This window comes from Arvicanthis niloticus, chromosome 17, assembly GCF_011762505.2.
Source record: "Arvicanthis niloticus isolate mArvNil1 chromosome 17, mArvNil1.pat.X, whole genome shotgun sequence".
Lineage (NCBI taxonomy): Eukaryota > Metazoa > Chordata > Mammalia > Rodentia > Muridae > Arvicanthis > Arvicanthis niloticus.
In genome coordinates this window covers 35,050,591-35,069,871 of record NC_047674.1, presented here as the reverse complement: position 1 = coordinate 35,069,871, position 19,281 = coordinate 35,050,591, and the positions used below count along the sequence as shown (strand labels likewise).

Here is a 19,281-nt window from a genome sequence, read left to right as displayed (position 1 = left end):
ACGCTGACGATTAGTAGACTTCCTATGTCAAAAATAATCCAAGTGGATTTAACCTTGACTGGAGAAACATGGAGCAGATATAAATCCATTGTCTACTATCTCAAAAAGCATTCATGTGTTAATATTTCATTTAAGTGCTAGCCCATGCCCTAAACATCTCTCACTCATTTCTTCCCACCTTTCCTCTATCCAAGATTAACCAGACAACCCTTTTGAATTGTTTTTGCTGCCTTAGCATTCTGATTCCAATATATTTTATTCTTTATAGACCACTCTGACCCTGTAAAACAATACAAAAATTTCTAAAGCCCCCAGAATTACATAAAATTAAAGCAAACTGATGTGAGATAATATGCATGACATGTAAGTGAAGTTTAACAGTAATAAAACAGAGTTAATTGTGAATGTTGCTTGTGTATCATTATTCTGTGTCAACACAAGTATGCAGTTTTCATGAAAATGAAAACATAGCATATATACTCAAGGTGTGTTGGCATGCAGTTTAGAGGGTTATGACAGCAAGGCATCTGGGGACTCAAAACACAAATATAGAAAGGAACATTTACAACCACCTCATTAGAGTTCCTTGTATTAGGATTAGAGAGATGGCTCCATGGTTAAGAGATCTTGATGCCCTTGTAGATGACCCAGATCCATTTCGAGAACCTACATATTTCAGAACCATCTGTAACACTCACTCCAGAAAATGTGATGCCCTCTTCTGGTCTCTACAGGTACATGCACTCATGTGAATGTATCCCCACCTAAACACAGATATATACACCTAATTTGCAATAAAATATCTTTTTAAAAGTTAAAATTGATTACAACTGTGTTAATGGTAAAAGCTGCCTTTGAAAAACCACTTTTCAGAGAACACCACCTCATATCACTATGTCACATCAGGTTGGTGTTGAACTCAGGGATCCATCTGTCTCCACTACCTTCTGAGTATGATTGAAACATTCTCACTTGGGCCTTCCTTCTTGTTTAACTTCCTTCAGTCTGTGGGATGCACTATAGGTATACTCTATTTTATGGCTAATATCCACTTATCAGTGAGTACATACCATGCATGTCCTTTTGGGTCTCAGTTACTTCATTCAGGATGATATTTTCTAGCTCCATCCATTTGCCTGCAAAATTCATGATGGCCTCGTTTTTTAATAGCTTAGTAGTATTCCATTGCAAAAATGAACCACAGTTTCTGTATCTGTTGTTCCCTTGAGAGACATCTTGGTTGCTTCCAGCTTCTGGCCATTAAAATAATGCTTCAGTGAATATAGTGAAGCATACATCATTATGATATTGTGTAGCATCTTCTGGGTATATGCCCAGGAGTGGTATAGCTGGGTCCTCAGGTAATGCTATGTCCAATTTTCTGAGGAATCGCCAGACTGATTGCCAGAGTGGTTGTACCAGTTTAAAATCCCACCAGAAATGAAGTAGTGTTCCCTTTTCTCCACATCCTTGCCAACATGTTCTGTCACCTGAGGTTTTTAATCTTAGCCATTCTGACAGGTATGAGGTGGAATATTAGGGTCATTTTGATTTGCATTTCCCTGATGACTAAGGTTGGTGAACATTTCTTTAAGTCCTTCTCGTCCATTCACAATTCCTCTGTTGAGAATTTTGTTTAGTGCTGTACCCCATTTTTAAACTGGGTTATTTAGGTTTCTGGAGTCTAACTGATTGAGTTCTTTGTATATTTTGGATATTAGCCCTCTATGGGATTTAGGGTTAGTGATGATCTTTTCCCAATCTATAGGTTCCCATTTTGTCTTAGTGACAGCACCTTTTGCCTTGCAGAAGTTTTTCATTTTCACAAGGTCCCATTTGTCAGTTGTTGATCTTAGAACCTGAGCCACTGGTAATCTTCTCAGGACTTTTTTCCCTGTGCCAATGCATTCAAGGCTATTTCCCACTTTCACTTCTTAAAGATACACTTTAGTTTCAGTGTATCTGATTTTATGTGCAGGTCCTCAAACCAATTGGACTTGCTGTTTCTACAGGTGATAAATATGGATCAAATAGCATTCTTCTACATGCAGACTGACAGTTCAAGCAGCACCATTTGTTGAAGATGCTTTCTTTTTTCTATTGTATGGTTTTGGCTTCTTTGTCAATGATCAGATGTCCATAGGTGTGTGGGTTTATTTCTGGGTCTCTAAACATTTAAAATTTATTTTATTTCTTTATGATAATGACCATAGTTTACATACTCAGGGCTCTTGTAATACACAAAGTTTATACCATTTGATTTTGTGCCCTTTTTATAGCGTATGTTTGATTATATATGTGTTGTATTGGTGCAATTTTTATAAGAAGGTTTGTATTCCATATTCTATTTTTAAAGTAATATTTTAGTATTTAATATAGTGAATGATATGCAAAGGAAAATATCACAATTCCATGCACTCAGCAGCCACATTAACTCATTTGATTTATTCAATGCATTTTGAAAAAAATAAAACAATATGACTTTCTTTCTACATCTCTATTCTGATCACCTGACTTCCACTCCTTAAGAAGTCACTTTATTTGGTTTCTGCTTAAATATTTATACTTTCACTGCATCGTCATACATTCACAAAAAAGGTTTCCTAATAATTTGAACATCTCTTATTTGAAAAGCCTGTTTCTATGCTCTCATGAACATACACTGTCCTGTATTCTTTAGTATTTTGATATTTAATATTCTAAAAGATTTTTAGTTTAATTTTTATTTATAGTATACATGTGTGAGGGGCCTGTGGAGGCCAGATCAGAGTGTAGGATTCCCTAAAAAAATGAGAGTGAGAGAGAGATCTAGGCATTTGTGAGCTGCCACCTGGATGTGGGGCTCTAATCAGCCATCCTCTGAGAGAGAAGTATGCATTCCTAAACTGTGGTCCAAATTGCTAGCCCCAGATTTTACATTATTAAATTTTGGTACTTATTTAAAGCCTTTATAATGAGTATGAGAGTGACTTTCAAGTTCTTTTTCTGTATAAGCCTGTTCTCTGAGCTGTTATTAAATACAGCATTCATGTCCACTGTCACATACCAAGTTAACATATAGGCATTGGCATGCTGGTCAACTATTTACACTTATTCTTGAGTTCTTTTACTATGAACCTCTCTTTTTTTATTTCCAAATAAAGAAAAAATAAAATATCAATGAGCAAATCTTTGATTAGTTTTGTTTGTTCCTTAATTAGGTGTACAGGAAACCCACATTACTGGTCTTAACACCCTGTATTATTTTCTTGGTGCTTCTTGAATATGCATATTTGCAAGTGAGTTTTGAGGTATAATACACATATACACAAATTATGTAACTATTATAATTTCAATTAAAATTACATTGTATTAACAAAGTAATTTAGAGAATTGACATATTAATAATATGAGGTACATATTATATTTTTTATTCAAAATATTCTGCATTAGTTACTTTTCTATTGCTGTGAAAAATCCCTATGAACAAGGCAACTTATAGAAGAAGGAAGTGATTGGAGTTACTGTTCCACATGGCGACAGTCCATGATGATAGAGTAGTGGCAGTGAGCAGCAGGCATGGAAGCTGGAACAAAATCTGCAGTCTCACATTTTAAGCACCACAACAGGAAGCAGAGAGCAAACTGAGAATAGTGAAAGATTTAAAACTCTCAAAGTCCACCCTAGTGCCAAACTTACCCCAGCAAGAAAGCACCTCCCAAATCTGCCAAAATGGCACCACCAGCTGGGGGCAAAGCATTCAATCAAGCCACCAACCACATGCTCTATATGAGATTCATTGATGATTTGAAAATGCTGCTAGTCCCACTAGACAAGATTAAAGACCACTGACCCAAATGGCAAAATTGGATCAAACTTATCTCTTTACAAAGGCAGCCTCACTCAAAGGTGCTACAGGGTTCAAGTGATCAGCATTGGACATGGGGAAGATGAGAATTTTATAGCTCAGGAGTAGAGGGTTTTCAAATGGAGGATTTGGCAGGTGAATAAGCAGTGCTACAGAAGCAGCACATAAGCATGTGCAGATGGTCATAACAACCCCCTGAAACAAAGACCTGGTTGCCATTTCCTGGAATAGAACGTATAGAATCATTTGTAGTTTAGGTTAGAGGTAGGTGTAGTTGTTTGAATATGCTTGTCCCAGGGAGTGGCACCATTTGGAGTTGTAGTCTCATTTGACTAGGACTGACCTTGCTGGAGGAAGTGTGTCACTTTGGGGGTGGGCTTTGAATCCTTCCTCCTAGCTGCCTGGGAGACTGTAAGTATTTTTCTCTTTGCCTTTAGATCAAGATGTAGAACTCTTGGCTCCTTCTCCAGCACTGTATCTACCTGGACACTGTCATGCTTCTTGCCATAATGATAGTGGACTGGACCTCTGAATCTATAAACCAACCCAATTAAATGTTGTCCCCTATAAAGGTTGCCTTAGCCATGGTGTCTCTTCTCAGCAATGGAAACCTAACTAAGACAGTGGGGTATAACCCAATCATTGAAGAACAGAAATTGAATCATAAAACAAAATGAACTTACTTTTACTTTGATATTAGAGGGTTTCCAAGCCCAAGATTTTAGATTTCAGGGGAGATAATTTTAAGGATTTCTGGGTTTGCATTTTCTATTGTTAGGGTTCAGGAATTGTCACACAAACCATAAGAACATCAATTTCAGTTAAGTAAGAGTAGTTTATTCAATGAATACCTCAAAACTGAAAATTCAGGACCACAAAACAAAACAAAGAACTCCAGAGCCTAATTGTGATACCTATCTCTACTGAAAGCAGGCTTTTTATAGAAAAACAAAACAAAACAAAAACCAACTAACCAAACAACAACAACAAAACAGGTTCAAAAATTCAAAAGGCAAAGAGGAGAGCAGTACAACATTTTGGCTTACAAGATGGAGTATTATCAGCTATCTTTAAGGTGATTTGTCCTGAGTGAGTTAAGAGTTGTGGTAAACAGGTAGTAAACAGGGGAATTTCAGAACATTGAGATAATAAACCATAAGTAATTCAATTATAACTTTTTGTCTTATTAGTAGCATTCTACAGTACAGGTAGACTTCAGCTTCTACTTTAAAATAGCCATTCTAACTTTTCATCAGCAACAATAGACTGTGGTGATGTAAATAATAGCCAAGTGCCCAGAGTTCAAATTATATATGTAGAAGTGTATGCATCAACTCTAAAATTCAAGACAAGTATTTGATACAATTTTTATTTTTAAACCATTAATGTATCAGCCATTAACCCAATTTTGAAGTGATAAGACAAATGCAGCTAGAAATAATGAATTTTAGGAATGGATAACAGGATTAAAGTATTCACTAAAAACAGAAAGCCTGACTATTTATGATAAAAATAATTGTATCTTAAACAAGTTAAAATTGTCAAATACAAACACACATTTAAATCTACAGTATATGTAAAAGAGGAAAGAACCAAAGGATGTAATTAAAATGGTCATATGTGTGATTTTACAAAAAGCATGCACTATTGGTAACTTTACACTTCCATAAATTAAGTATGGAAATCATGACTAATTAAAAATTTAATAATTTAGAGAGGTGAATAAATAAAATTTAAAGTATAATTTCTCATGTTATAGAGAATGAAGACTGAAGAAATGCAATCCTATAGGATTAGCAAGAACAAAAATACTCATGGTTCATGAAAGGCAAATAAAAATAAAAACAGATGCAAAAAACTTGATGTGCATTTGCACATCAAGTATTAGAGTACCTGTTCATGTAATGCTCTACAGAAAGGAAGCACATTGGTCAAAACATTTAAAACTAATATATCTTACTCTATTAATATTTGAGGAGTACTCTAGAATAAATAAAAGGAGAAAAGAAGAAACAAAAACAACAAGAAAAATCCTACTGCTGCAGACACAGACAAACTTTATGATGAGGAAATCTTCAACATGACTGCAAACAACAATTATTTTAATTTTTATGAACAGCAACTATGCAGATCTACATAGTTCTCATGCACAAGCATTCATTCACAAGTTTAATTCATAGAGACTCCAGAGTAAATAAACCTTGTTATCTTCTCAACAAATTTCCTCAGCTGAATGTATTTCATCTACAAAATAATACAAAACCTAGTGTTTATAATTGGTGCCAGAAGGAGGCCATGATGCTGACATACTAGAAAACATGGACGACCCAGTGACAAAGGAGTGGTGCAAAATAAAATTTAGGGTTTTAATTAACACAGTATTTTAAACATCATATATTAGTAAAGAAAATTAGCTAAGATGCAATTACTCAAATGAGGGTTTTCAGAAACTAAAAGGAAAAAATTTAGTCCAAAAAAGAATTGGAGCTGAGATGAAGGATTATGAAAGAAAATAATAACTTTACAATGTTCAAGTTTATTCTAGGTGGTTTTTTTTTTTTTTTTAATTAGAGTCGGTAGTGGTCCTTTTTTTCTGTTTGTTTGGGTGTTTCTGTTTGCTTGCTTGCTTTTGCTTTAGTTATTTGAGAGACAGAAAGGAGATAGGAAGGGATATGGGAGAAATTTGGAGGAATAGAAGGAGGAAAAACCATAATCAGGATATATAATGTGATTTGTAAACATCTTCTTTCAACAAAAGAAAAGAACAATAGAAATTACCCTTATAAGGAAGAAGAAGAGGAAAAAAGGAGGAGGAGGAGGGAGGCCATCTTTAAGGCCAAAAACTTTTTCTTAAAATGTAAAAAGTGATAAACCTGCCCATATTCTGATTCAAATAGCAGGAAACAATATATATTATATATTTTATATAAACATATATTGAATATATATATATGATTCATACATATTTTAAAAAGAGGCCAGTATATATCATGACAGTGCATATAAAAATAAAGATTAAATCAATACCTATGTATAAATTAAGATGATAATAGGATCTAAAGGATGGGGAAATGCGAATACTCCTGCAGCTGTTGAAGAATCATTTCAATTCTGGACTCTTAAAAGTTTGGGCCACATCAAGTGAAACACTTCTTAAATGGATGCTAGTGTTTACATAGGCTCTCCCACAATGCAAGAAAAAAAAAAAACAAATTAAAGTTATTTATGCTGGACGGCAAAAGCTGATGAATCACACTTGAACGGTAAATTACTGAGCATGATTGCTTTGCAGCACAAATGAAAAATATCCAAAGTGAAATATTAGCCACTGCATCTGGCAATGGCAGCTGGATAGATGGTTAATCCTAAGACCATGTGGTAGTTCGGTTTAAAAGCCAAAAAATGAACCTGCCACTAGAAGTGGTTCAAAGAAAGAGCCATCTTTCTTTATCTCTAACTTATTGTTTGCCATCTTTTCTTAAGTGGGAGTTATTTTGAGGGTCAGGTGGAAAATGCAGGCGAGGAGCTTTTTCAGGTGAACTGCGGTTGAGGAATCATTCCTGCTGGTTCAGTCTGCTGTTGTCTTCCTATGCTGCTGTTCTCAGAAAGTCCTAAGTAAGGCAGATTGTGAGAGCAGTGATTAATGTCCCCTCAGCAACTGCAGCTGAAAATGCACACACTTAACATCTCTCAAACCTAATGTGTTAGAAATCTCGATGAAGCTAAAGGGTAAATACTTCCAAATAAGTAATGAGTAAAGCAAAAGCAGCCAGCTGACTACCCAGTGAGGAACTCTTACCTACATTTTAAGTTTAAAGAGATTTATTGTAGTGTTCATTAGGACATCTTTTGAAAGGAAGCCTTAAATAGAAAGTGCAAGTGTCATTTCAGTCAGGACAGTCTCTAACCTTTCAGATTCAAAATGTCACTGTTTTTACAAGGGATTATGTGCTTGAAATAATTCAGTAGCATCCAGCCCAATATAAATAGATAAATATATGCATTCTATCTTTGGAGACTATATCTGAGGAATTTCACTGAGCTTTATAATAAGTCAATGAGATTCTGTAATTCATGATCATTAATCAATACTATCATTTTGTCTTATAAAGATATATAGTTACTGAACCATTTAGCTAGCCACACACTTTTTATTTTTAAATTTAGTCTAGTACACAGTTTGAAAGCAAATTTTCCTTTGTTCCTTGCTTTCATGTTGTAATCTACCTGTTTCAAATGAATAGTGCTTTTAAGATTGTCCATGTTTTTCTTCCCTCTTTGTTCTTTACTCTTTATTTTTATTAAGAGGGTATGATATCTAGAGAAAACCATAGAAGGTATCCAATGGATAAAATAGCTTGTGTTGCTGTTTAAGAGCAGTGGACAGACAAACATGTGAAGAAAATGAGTTTCAGTGGTTGACACTGCAATATACTTCTTCCTTATGAGGATGGAGAGAAGGACAGGAATGTGCTCATGTAGGTTCCCCTAGTTCTATGAACACATACACACATGCACACACAGTGGGATCATCTTTTAGTTAAACACACACACACACGTGTCTTCTAGTTACATAATACATATAATCTGGTTGTATACATAAACAAGCATCTTCTACACACACAGACAGTCACACATCTGTCTTCTGGTTACACACATACACATAATCTTCTAGTTACATGCATACACATAATCTTCTAGTTACATACATACACATAATCTTCTAGTTACATACATGCACATGCATTTCCCAATTTACATATACATATTCATACATCTTAAATTAAGTCTTTTTGCTAACCAAACTCCAACTTGAAAATTATTCTTATCGTCATCAGATATTTAGAAATTGCATAATTATGACAACTGATTGCATAATTATTCAACATGTTCCTGTAAGAATAGCCTAAAACTTTAGATTTATATATATGAAAAATCTGCAACAAACACTAATCAAATCTTAAAACAATTTAAGTGGTTTTTTTTGGCTAATGCTATGTAAAGAGGTCTTGGAAATAAATCTTAAGTTTTTTAGATCAATAATGTTATAATTTTAATTTTTACATATTGGTATGCTTAGAATATATTTACTTTTGAAGTTGTTTATACTTTCCTATTTAATTATTTCATATAATTTTGAATTTACCTTTTCTGCCAGTTTTAATTTCCTTTTCTTTTACCAATTTCATCTACCTTGTTGTTGTACAGTCTTTTCTGCTCCTCCTTTTTTTATCTTGAATACTCAAGATTTGCTTTTTTGCAGATTATTTTAGCTAGTTGCTAATATCTACACATTCCTGTGAATTGTGTTTCCAAAAATCTTTATTAATGACTGGATGTCAGTTGTCTGTAAGATGCTGCTACTATGCCATTTATATTTTTAAGCATATAAAATACCAGGATATATCCTGTTTTATATAAATTTAAAGATAGCTACTGTCATCTTCAAAATCTTACAGATGAGAAAGCTAATAAATAGAGTTTAAGAACATGCTCAAGTGTCAAAGTACTTAATAATTATCCCAGTTCTAAGAATCTGAGTTCAGAAAAATGAGTCTTTCCCACATGACATTTACATATCATCATTGTTAACTGCATCATGACAAGCCTATACAAAAATGAGTTCACCGAACACAAACTGTGCATGCTAATTTCGAGCATAATGATGTAGAACTGTTGTAAAGGTTCAGGACTGTTCCTTATCCTCACAGTTGAATCCTCTGCATAAGTTAAAGCCAGTTTGCCTCAGTAAAACTTGTAACTGAAAATTATGATCCAGAAGTCATCCCCAACTAATCCATCTACAACTCAATTCCCACACCCAAGGCTCAGGAACATTATGGAAGAAGAGTGTGAACGATACTAAAAACCAGAGGAACGTGATGCCTACTACTTGATTGCATGTCCTATAAATGTCAGGGAAGTAGTACTCATGAAGTCTCAACCAAATGCTTCCTAAACAAGATCTTCAGAAGAACATTAATGCTACCATGGAAATGAGGATTCTCACAAGGTCTTAACTCTACACAACAAAGGAATGCTGAGCCCTGGATAAATAGCCTTCTTCACAGAGGAACACATCAGTTGGTTATCCAATACCAAATGGTCAACACTGAAAACATTCATGTGTGTAACATTATACCGACTCTAAGTTTATATTATGTGTATTTATGTGTGCCTCTGTGTGTGTGTGTGTGTGTGTGTGTGTGTGTGTGTGTGTGTGTTTGCATGCCTGGGATGTGCCTGTGTGCCTTGTATGTATGTATGTGTGTGGGGGTGCGTATGTACAATTGTGTATGTGTATCTGTGTGTGTATGCATGCATGCCTCTGTATCTGTGTGCGTGTGTGTGTGTGTGTGTGTATGTGTATATGTGGTGTATGTTACAACAGGAGCAAGAGTGGTAGAAGATAATATAGATTGGAGAGAGAAAAAAGAACAGGAAAAAAATCATGTAATTATATTTTAATTTTAAATATTTTTAAAATGAAAGAAAACATGGCATTTTAATTTTAAATAGCGTTAGCTTATTTGAAATAACACAAAAACATGGTTTTACTTAACTAAACACATATCTTTTACAAAGACAACTCAGAATACTTGAGAAGGATTGCATAAATAGCTCCCAATTAAATGTTAAATGTGTACTAACAAATTTTCAGATTAGTATTTTGCATAATTAAATAAAGCTACATTTGAGCTCCAGCTGGCAACAAATAGAAAGTCATTCTTCTTCTCATTAAGATACAACGATACTGAGAAAATAATTGCTTTAAAATGGCATCCATCCTGTCACCATCAGAAATGAAGCCTCTTCTAACTGCTAAATATAGTAGGAATTTTCAGTAATTTATGTTTCTCAATGTTGGTTTTAGCCGTAGACAATATAAATCACAGTGGAGAGCAATTCAGTGTTTCATACACAAAAGCAAATTGACATGTTTTTAGCCAGCAATGTTTAATAGAGAATTTTATCTTGTAAGAACTTTAGATCATTATTTTTCCCTTATCTGCAAATGGTCATTTTTTTTTACTTGAAATTGATATCAAAGTTATTTATAACAAATGTATTAGTATGATTCCACTAACATTTTTAACATGCCCCTTACAGTGGTAGATTGTCTAATGCTGTGTGTACCTGTGCATTAGAACTCAGGGCTATGCACCGAGGAACTGTGTGGTCATATGGTTTAGTATACAGACTTACAGGTTTCCTGAACTGAGCAGACCTCACTGTAAAAATAATAGTAAAACTTCCAGTCTGCTTCAAACATTTTACATAGTAAAGTAGCACAGATTTTAATTCCTGAAGCAGGCAAGAAAAACTTTCTCAAAGGAATCTGTGTAGAATAAAGTAGGAAACAGGATATTTTTCTTTTTTCTTTTCTCTTTTTTGATATTTTTTATTAGTGTTGAGAGCCATTACCTGTTAGGACCTAGATCTTTGTGAAGAATTAAGAGTGCTTTCGATTCAACATGGTCCAGTACAATTGACAAATTGGAAGAGAAAAGAGGCAAGAACTTAATTAAAAGAAGAGAGAACTGCTTAATAAGAATTTTTGGGGGGGGGTGGGAGAGAGGTTTATTTAGGCTTTACACTTACAGTCCATCACAGTCCATCACTGAAGGAAGTCAGGACAGGAACTCAAGCAGGGCAGAACACCCGAGGCAGGAGCCGATGCAGAGGTCATGGAGGAGTGCTGCTTACTGGCTTGCTCCCCATGGCTTGCTTAGCCTGCTTTCTTATAGAACCCAGGAACACCAGTCCAGGGATGACACGACTCACCATGGGCTAAACCCTACCTCACTGGTCACTAATTGAGATCATGCCTTACATCTGGATCTCATGGAGGCATTTCTTCAACTGAGTATCCTTCCTCTTTGATAACTAGCTTGTGTCGAGCTGACACAAAACTAGCCAGCATGTTGGGGCAATACTAACTAGATCCTCCTTGACCTCTTAGAATTCACAGCCATAAATCTTTCTGGACCATGTGACAACATATCTGATTATAGGACCAGGTTATTTCTAAATGCTTGTTAAACTGTGCACTCATAAATGATGATATGATGAATTTTTTTTTGGCTTTTTCTATTGAAGCTGAGGAGCCTACACTGATTAACTTTATTGTGTGTTTATCTCTTTATTTGATCTCTTCTTTGAGGATTTTATAAATACATATGTAGCACATCCTGATTACTGTCTCCATTGCCTGCTCTCACTCCTCCCATCTTTATCAGCCTCCCACCATGAGTGCCTTTCCCACATTCATATCCTTTGGTTTTGTTTTGTGATCTATCTTCTGAATTTATCCATGGCTGTCTGTATGGCCATGGGTTTGGGCCTGTCCTTTGCTACCTGTTGGGTTTGTCAGCTGGACCAGATACAGCTGAAGACAGTATCTCTGTTTGTTCCATTATCCAGTAGCTCATAGCTCAACAGAGAGTGTTAAGGTCAGCTGGCCCTTCCTTGGGCTAGCATTGACTATAACCAGACCTGGTCTGTACAGCTCTATTGAAGGCAACAGTTACTGTCACACCTTCTAGATGGACTGCAATCTGCCATAAGGAGAGTAAGTCCATGGTTTTCATCTGTAATGAAAAACTAGAAGTCTTAAGACTATAAATTATTCACAGTCTGGAATAGTGTCTGTCATGTGTGATTCTTCAGAATTACAAGAAGATTAAAAACTGTAATCACGGTGAAAAGCAAAACTAATTTCATATTAGAAAGAGATGGACATCTTTTGGAAATTAAATTTACCTCTAGAAACATGCAGAGGGATAGATGAGGTCAAAGATTCCTGTGCACAGATGTTGATTACAGCAGTATTTGTAACAGTCAAGTGTTAAAAACAAAGTAAATGTCTAAGAAAAGTAACAGGGTAAAATAAACCATTGTGTATTTTCAACCTCACTGTTTTCCACAGCAGTAGCATATCTTGTCCAGCTGCACATTACTCTATAAAAAAGCAGAGTGGATTGATGCAGGGTTAAGGCTATGTAAAATCTCTGTAAAATCTTACTTCAGATCCTGTCAGACACATAACTTTTAAACATAAGATTCTGAGCAATTTATATTAAAATAAATTCATATAAAAAGAAATAATAAAATCTCTACTAAATACTAGTTTTGTATTATAGGAGAAAATCATACTATAATAATTTACTGTGTGTTAAAAAAATTCTGTAACAAAGTATCATTCCTAACATATACATGCATTTATATGTGTATGTATATAGTCATTCATATGTTTGTGAATGTGTCTATGTCTGTCATTGTGTATGAGTCTCAGTCTGTCTGTCTGTCTACCTGTATGTGTGTTTGCTAAGCCATACTGAGAGTTAGAAACAGTATTCAAATCCTGATACTTGCTTCTGAATTTAAGACTAGAACCCAGAAAACTGTCTATTTGAAAGACTACCTGCTTAGTTCCTATTCTAGTTCAGGATCTCCACTGTGTTTATAATAATTTAGTTATGATGACGTAAATTCTTCCTGCTCTAAATTTTTTACTTAGGAAACCTACCTAACAATTGTTCAGCCTACTTTCCAGAAAATTCTTTATAGGATTATGTGTGATTTTAATTCTTAAAAAATATTTATATTTATCAATGATTCTATATGATTTTATTATAAAATTATTGTTAAAGATATATATATGTACATATATATGTATATATATACACATGGATCATGAGAAAACTGTTTCTTAGGGGACATAGAGGATCCACTATGTTGAAACAATAGAACGGTTTTCAGCAAATATCTCAAGAATAGCAAGTTCTTGTTTTTAAAACTCTTCTTCTTTCTCACCCTTGGTGCCTCTTTCCTCGCAATATCTCTCACATACCCTTATAAGAATTAAGTAAACAAATAATATTTAAAAGCTATCTGTATAGCTGGGTCCTCAGGTAATGCTATGTCCAATTTTCTGAAGAACTGCCAGACTGATTTCCCCAGTAGTTGTACCAGCTTGCAATTCCACCAACAATGGAGGAGTGTTTCTTCTTTTTCCACATCCTTGCCAGCACCTGCTATCACCTGAGTTTTTGATCTTAGCCATTCTGACAGGTGTGAGGTGGAATCTCAGGGTTGTTTTGATTTGCATTTCCCTGATGACTAAGGATGTTAAACATTTCTTTAGGTGTTTCTTGACTATTCAAGTTCCTCAGTTGAGAATTCTTTGTTTAGCTCTGTACCCCATTTTTAATAGGGTTATTTGGTTGTTTGGAGTCTAATTTTCTTGAGTTCTTTGTATATATTGGATATTAGCCCTCTATCAGATGTAGGATTGGTAAATATCTTTTCCCAATCTGTTGGTTGACATTTTGTCCTATTGACAGTACCTTACAATTTTATGAAGCTTTGCGATTTTATGAGGTCCCATATGTCAATTCTTGATCTTAGAGCATAAGCCATTGGTATTCTGTTCAGGAACTTTTCCCCTGTGCCCAGGTATTCGAGGTTCTTCCCCCACCATCTCTTCTATTAGTTTCAGTGTATCTGGTTTTATTTGGTTTTCCTTTATCCACTTGGACTTGAGCTTTGTGCAAGGAGATAAGAATGGATAGATTTGTATTCTTCTACATGCTGACCTCCAGTTGAACCAGCACCATATGTTGAAAATGCTGGGTTTTTTTTCCACTGGATGGTTTTAGCTCCTTTGTCAAAGATCAAGTGATCATAGGTGTGTGGGTTCATTTCTGGGTCTTCAATTCTATTCCATTGATATCCCTGACTCTGTACCAATATCATGCAGTTTTTAATCACTATTCCTCTGTAGTACAGCTTGAGTCCTTTTATCATGAAGTGAAACATAATAGTTATTATATGAGATCAGAAGTCTGTTTGTTGCCAAGGACCAGCCTCAGCTTGGTTGGGGCTCCTGAGGAAGGAGTGTTTGGGAGCAACAGAACAATTGACTCGAATTCAATGATGGGTACAAGCTGATAGGTCTGTGGTCTCTTTAAGATAGATCTCTAGACAGTTCTCTAGGCAGCTCATGGATCTTCTGATGAAAGTGAGGAAAACTGATAGAAAAATTCTGTAAGAACTGTAATAGTTCTCTGAATAACTCTTGAGTTTCCTGCTAGCCAAAATTCTAACAGAGTTGTGTTAGGACTCTTAGAAGATTTTTGGTTTTCTGACCAAAGCCAGAAAACCAGCTAGACAAATTCTAAAAGAGCTGTGTTAGCTCTCTAAGCAGTTCTAAGTAGAGCTCTTTCTGTCAGATCAAAGCCCAGGTTTTTTTGTTACATATCAATTCTGTCACTTACCACAGGTTCCCTTTTCATTCTTACACAAATCAGAATTTTATGACCTTATCAACTTTATGCTTACAAAATGACAGAGAGCAAGTATATGTTTTTAAACACAGCACTATCTCTGAACTCAGATATCTTCTCTACCTCTGTAAACAAACAGTAAGCTTAGCTGAGTGGGATCCTATCCTGAGAGCACTACTCCTTTACCTCCTGATGCCTGTTTATTACTTGAAATATAAGCCTTATTTTTAATTATTCCTTTCCCCATATTGACTCATTAGTGCAGCTGTCTCTTTTTTTTCAAGTCTGTGAAAGCCCTCATACAATTCATATATCATCCTTATATTTTGCATAGTTGAGATATTATGCATTCTTAAACTCATGTTTTTAGAGTTCCCTCTCACAACCTTAAGAGCTGTCCTGGAGGTCAGGGTGTTAACATTTTGCTGAGGAACATTAGACACATTTTCACTTCCTGGAATTATGCTGCTCCTAATTATCATGGAGCCATTAACCTTGGCAGGGAGAACATTTCCTGAAGGAGAAACGTGAAATATGTAAATATGTAAAATATGTAAAATATGTACATTATAATTCAAAGAAGCCTTGTGCCTACAGCAACCATCAACACTCATGGATGCCAACAGGTTGCTGGCCTTCTCCAAGAGTGTTAACAGTATCATGCCCTCCCTTCTGTAGCCAGTGTGTGTGTGTGTGTGTGTGTGTATGTGTGTGTGTGTGTGTGTATGTGTGTGTACGTGTACATATATGAGAGAGAAAGAAAAACTTGGGAGTGAATCTGACTGTGACCATTATGCATGTTGTCTTAGTATAATTTATAGCCATAAATCTAATTAGTAGCAAAGCAGATATAAGCATTAGTTGCTGTGTTTGCCTCATAAATATGACTAACAAAACAATGGGACAGAAAACAAATAGTAGTTAACCACCTTGAGAAAAGGAAATTTATCTTATACTATTACTATTTCATAGTAAAAAAAATACTTTTAAAATGATGACTAGAGCTGATCACGGAAAGCAATAGGTTTCTATTGCTGTTATTTTATAGGTTTTTTTATTTTAAATACACATAAAATAAATGATTCAAATTCTTTCTCTTTCTATTATCAATGGTATATCTTTTAAATATACATAATATAAACTATAAATTAATAAAATATAAATAAGTAGTTATATAAATTTTACATAAATATAAATAAATTTTATATGCATATATTATATAAATTATCCATAATATATAAGTATAAATTATATAACATATAATTATATAAATATAATAAATTAAATATAAAATATTAATGTGTTATATACATGTATTTATAGAAATATAAATACATATATAAATAAAAATATAATATACATGTATTAATCAAATATGTAATAGCTAAAATGTGAGAAACATATAAATAAATAAACTAAAATACAGAAGCGTGCAAACAGTTAATATAGTTTATCTTTAAGTGTTCTTGATAGCATTGACACAAACTCATGCTTTTCTTTTCCAGGAAAATAACCCAATTTCATTTTCAACTTAGTGTATTTGTGAGATAAAATCCTAAAAATTTTAATGATCACCCCTAAGATTTGTACTTTCTGAAGTTATATGAAATTTATGTTTCCCAAAAGAATGAGAATATTCGTTTCTCACATTATAAATAGTTCTCTTGATTATATAAGGGGCAAAATTTTTCTTTTGTAAGTCTACATGCTCTCGCTTTTAGGTATATTATGTAGTACATCTCACACTTTTAAATTTTTTATTATTTTGTACCTGTTCCAGTTCATAGTTAAGGTTTCTATTGCTATGATGAAACATTATGACCAAAACCAACTGGGGGAGTAAAGGGTTTAGTTTACTTATGCTTCTACATTATTGTTCATCATTGAAGGAAGTCAGGACAGGAACTCAGGCAGGGCTGGGACTTGGAAGCAGGAGCTGATGCCGAGATTATGGAGGCTGCTGCTCACTGGTTTGTTCCTCCTGGCTTGCTCAGTCTGCTTTCTTATAGAACCCAGTACCACCAGCCTAGGGATGGCCCCATCCACAATGGTGCCCCCACTAATTAAAAAAAATGTCCTACAGCTGGATCTCATGGACGTTTTTTTCTCAACCATGGTTTCTTCCTCTCAGATGACTAAGCTTGTGTCAAGGTGATAGAAATCCTGACAAAACAGTTCCCAATGTAGAAATCTTTATGCTTTTTGATAAACAAAAATATAACATTCTAACAAACCAGAAGAACTTCAAGCTTGAAGCCAGTCCAGGATATAAGAACAGTTCTAGTTCATATCTCCAAAATCATACAACAAACAAATGAAAAGGAACAAAAAGAAATATTAGCTTCACTGTATAGGAGCACAGATTAATAATAACTTATTATTATATTATTTATAACTTATTATTATAACTTTATAACTATTTATAACTATATATTTATAACTTATTATTATATTATTATAATAATTATTAATAATTAATAATTAATAATAAAATGAACTTTCTGTTAATGTGAACTGTTCCACGCGCCTCCTGAGTCCCCTTCGCCCGCGAAAAAGACACGGAGGCAGCGATCGGGTAATACTACAGCGAGGCTTTACTTCTTGTATAAGCAGAAGCGGAAAAGACGGAAAGACTGGAAGAGGTACTGCTTATATACACCCTAGAGTGACGTGTTCACTTCTGATTGGCTGTTCACTCATTACCCATAATACACCCCGGGATGGGCAGTGACTTTTGGCGCGCTTTTTGCCTTTGCACCTGCACAGTCAGTTGTTTACTTGTGGGAGGACAGGATGCCCGCGCCATCTTGGAATGGCGGAATGTATCACCGCTAACCGCGGCTTCCTACATCTGTTTAAATTATTAATATGGAACAGCCTTTTGCCTATCAAGCACAGCACCAACTCAGTGAGGGAAAGCAGAGGCCTGATCCCCTGTGCAAAATGAGATATTGTAATGGGTTTACTTCCCATACCCATCTCGATGCCTTTTGACGGGGAAAGGGGGGCCTCCACCCTGGGGTGCCACCAGGGGAGGTTTCTTGGCATCAAACCTTTGTGCAATCAGGCATACTTTTGGGAAATCCATCCACACTAGTGGAACATTCCCTGTCGAATACCCACTCGCAAACACCTCTAGATATTCAGGTACCACAATTATTCAGGCAAGGGCTGGCTAGACTTAGACCTCTCATCGACCCAGTGCAATGAGCTGAACCCTTAGGGTGCATCGACTGAGGGTCTCAGTCATCAGCTACTTTCTTAGCCTAGATAGCCAAATTTCAGGGGGAGATGCTTGCTCCAAGGCTGCAAGTGCTTGGGCGATAGCGGCCTTGTCACGTTTTTGTTGGGCTCTGAGCTTACAGACCAACCATCATGAACACTAATCCACAACATAGGGCCGCACCAAACAGGCCTATCCCCACCCTTTAAGAAAGAAGGAAAAAGGCAGAGGTAAGCCAAGAAGTAAAATCGCCATGGGTAACGGGGTCCACTCCTGTTCCATCAAGGCTCGAAATCCAGATTTGCAATTGCTGCTGCATCTGGTCCAACTCTCCAGTCCAATTCCCTTCCCCAAATTGAACATCAGTATCAGGAGACTCAGAGCCGTAATCTTGCAATCTAGCTTCATTCTTCACAATCTGCACCAGTCGCGAAGGGACCCAAATTGAATTGTCTTCACCTGTGGAATAAGCACAAACATCTCCCCTCCCTGGGCCGCAACAGGCTCTCAGCCTATCTTGTAGCCCCTTTTTCCTACGATGGACAATGGCTGCACGGCATTCAGCTGTGGCATTTTCAAAGATCATCTGTTCTATCACTGGCATTGCTTGCTCTGGTTCCCCAAAGATTCTGCCATAAAGGAGGGTCCTTTTGTCCTCCACTCTCTCTCCACCAACTGGTGGAGGGTCCTTAACCTTAATAGGCCCTGCAGTGGCCCCTGATCCTCTTGAGTACTCTTCCCTTTCTCCAGGCTCTTTGGCCTTATCTGTTTCTCCAGGCTCTTTGGCCTGATCCCCAGGCTCTTTGGCCTGATGCCGGCTAACACGCTCTGGTTCTGGTATGCTAGAGTGGCTCTCTCCTGAAACCTCTTGACTTGCACTAATAGCTGAAAGCAAAAGCAACGCAAACAAGAGGCTAGCTAGT

The 19,281-nt window shown here is 35.8% G+C and overlaps 1 protein-coding gene and 1 non-coding gene across 5 annotated transcripts in view; one reads left to right on the top strand and one right to left on the bottom strand.

The window, feature by feature from the left end:
* The window catches only part of Khdrbs2 (KH RNA binding domain containing, signal transduction associated 2), a 496,703-nt gene that overhangs the window by 366,315 nt on the left and 111,107 nt on the right, over positions 1 to 19,281 (top strand). The window lies entirely within an intron of this gene.
* Positions 14,985 to 15,046, bottom strand: LOC117722819 (U7 small nuclear RNA). Its single transcript, XR_004608586.1, has one exon. It is a non-coding gene; the product is annotated as a U7 small nuclear RNA (small nuclear RNA).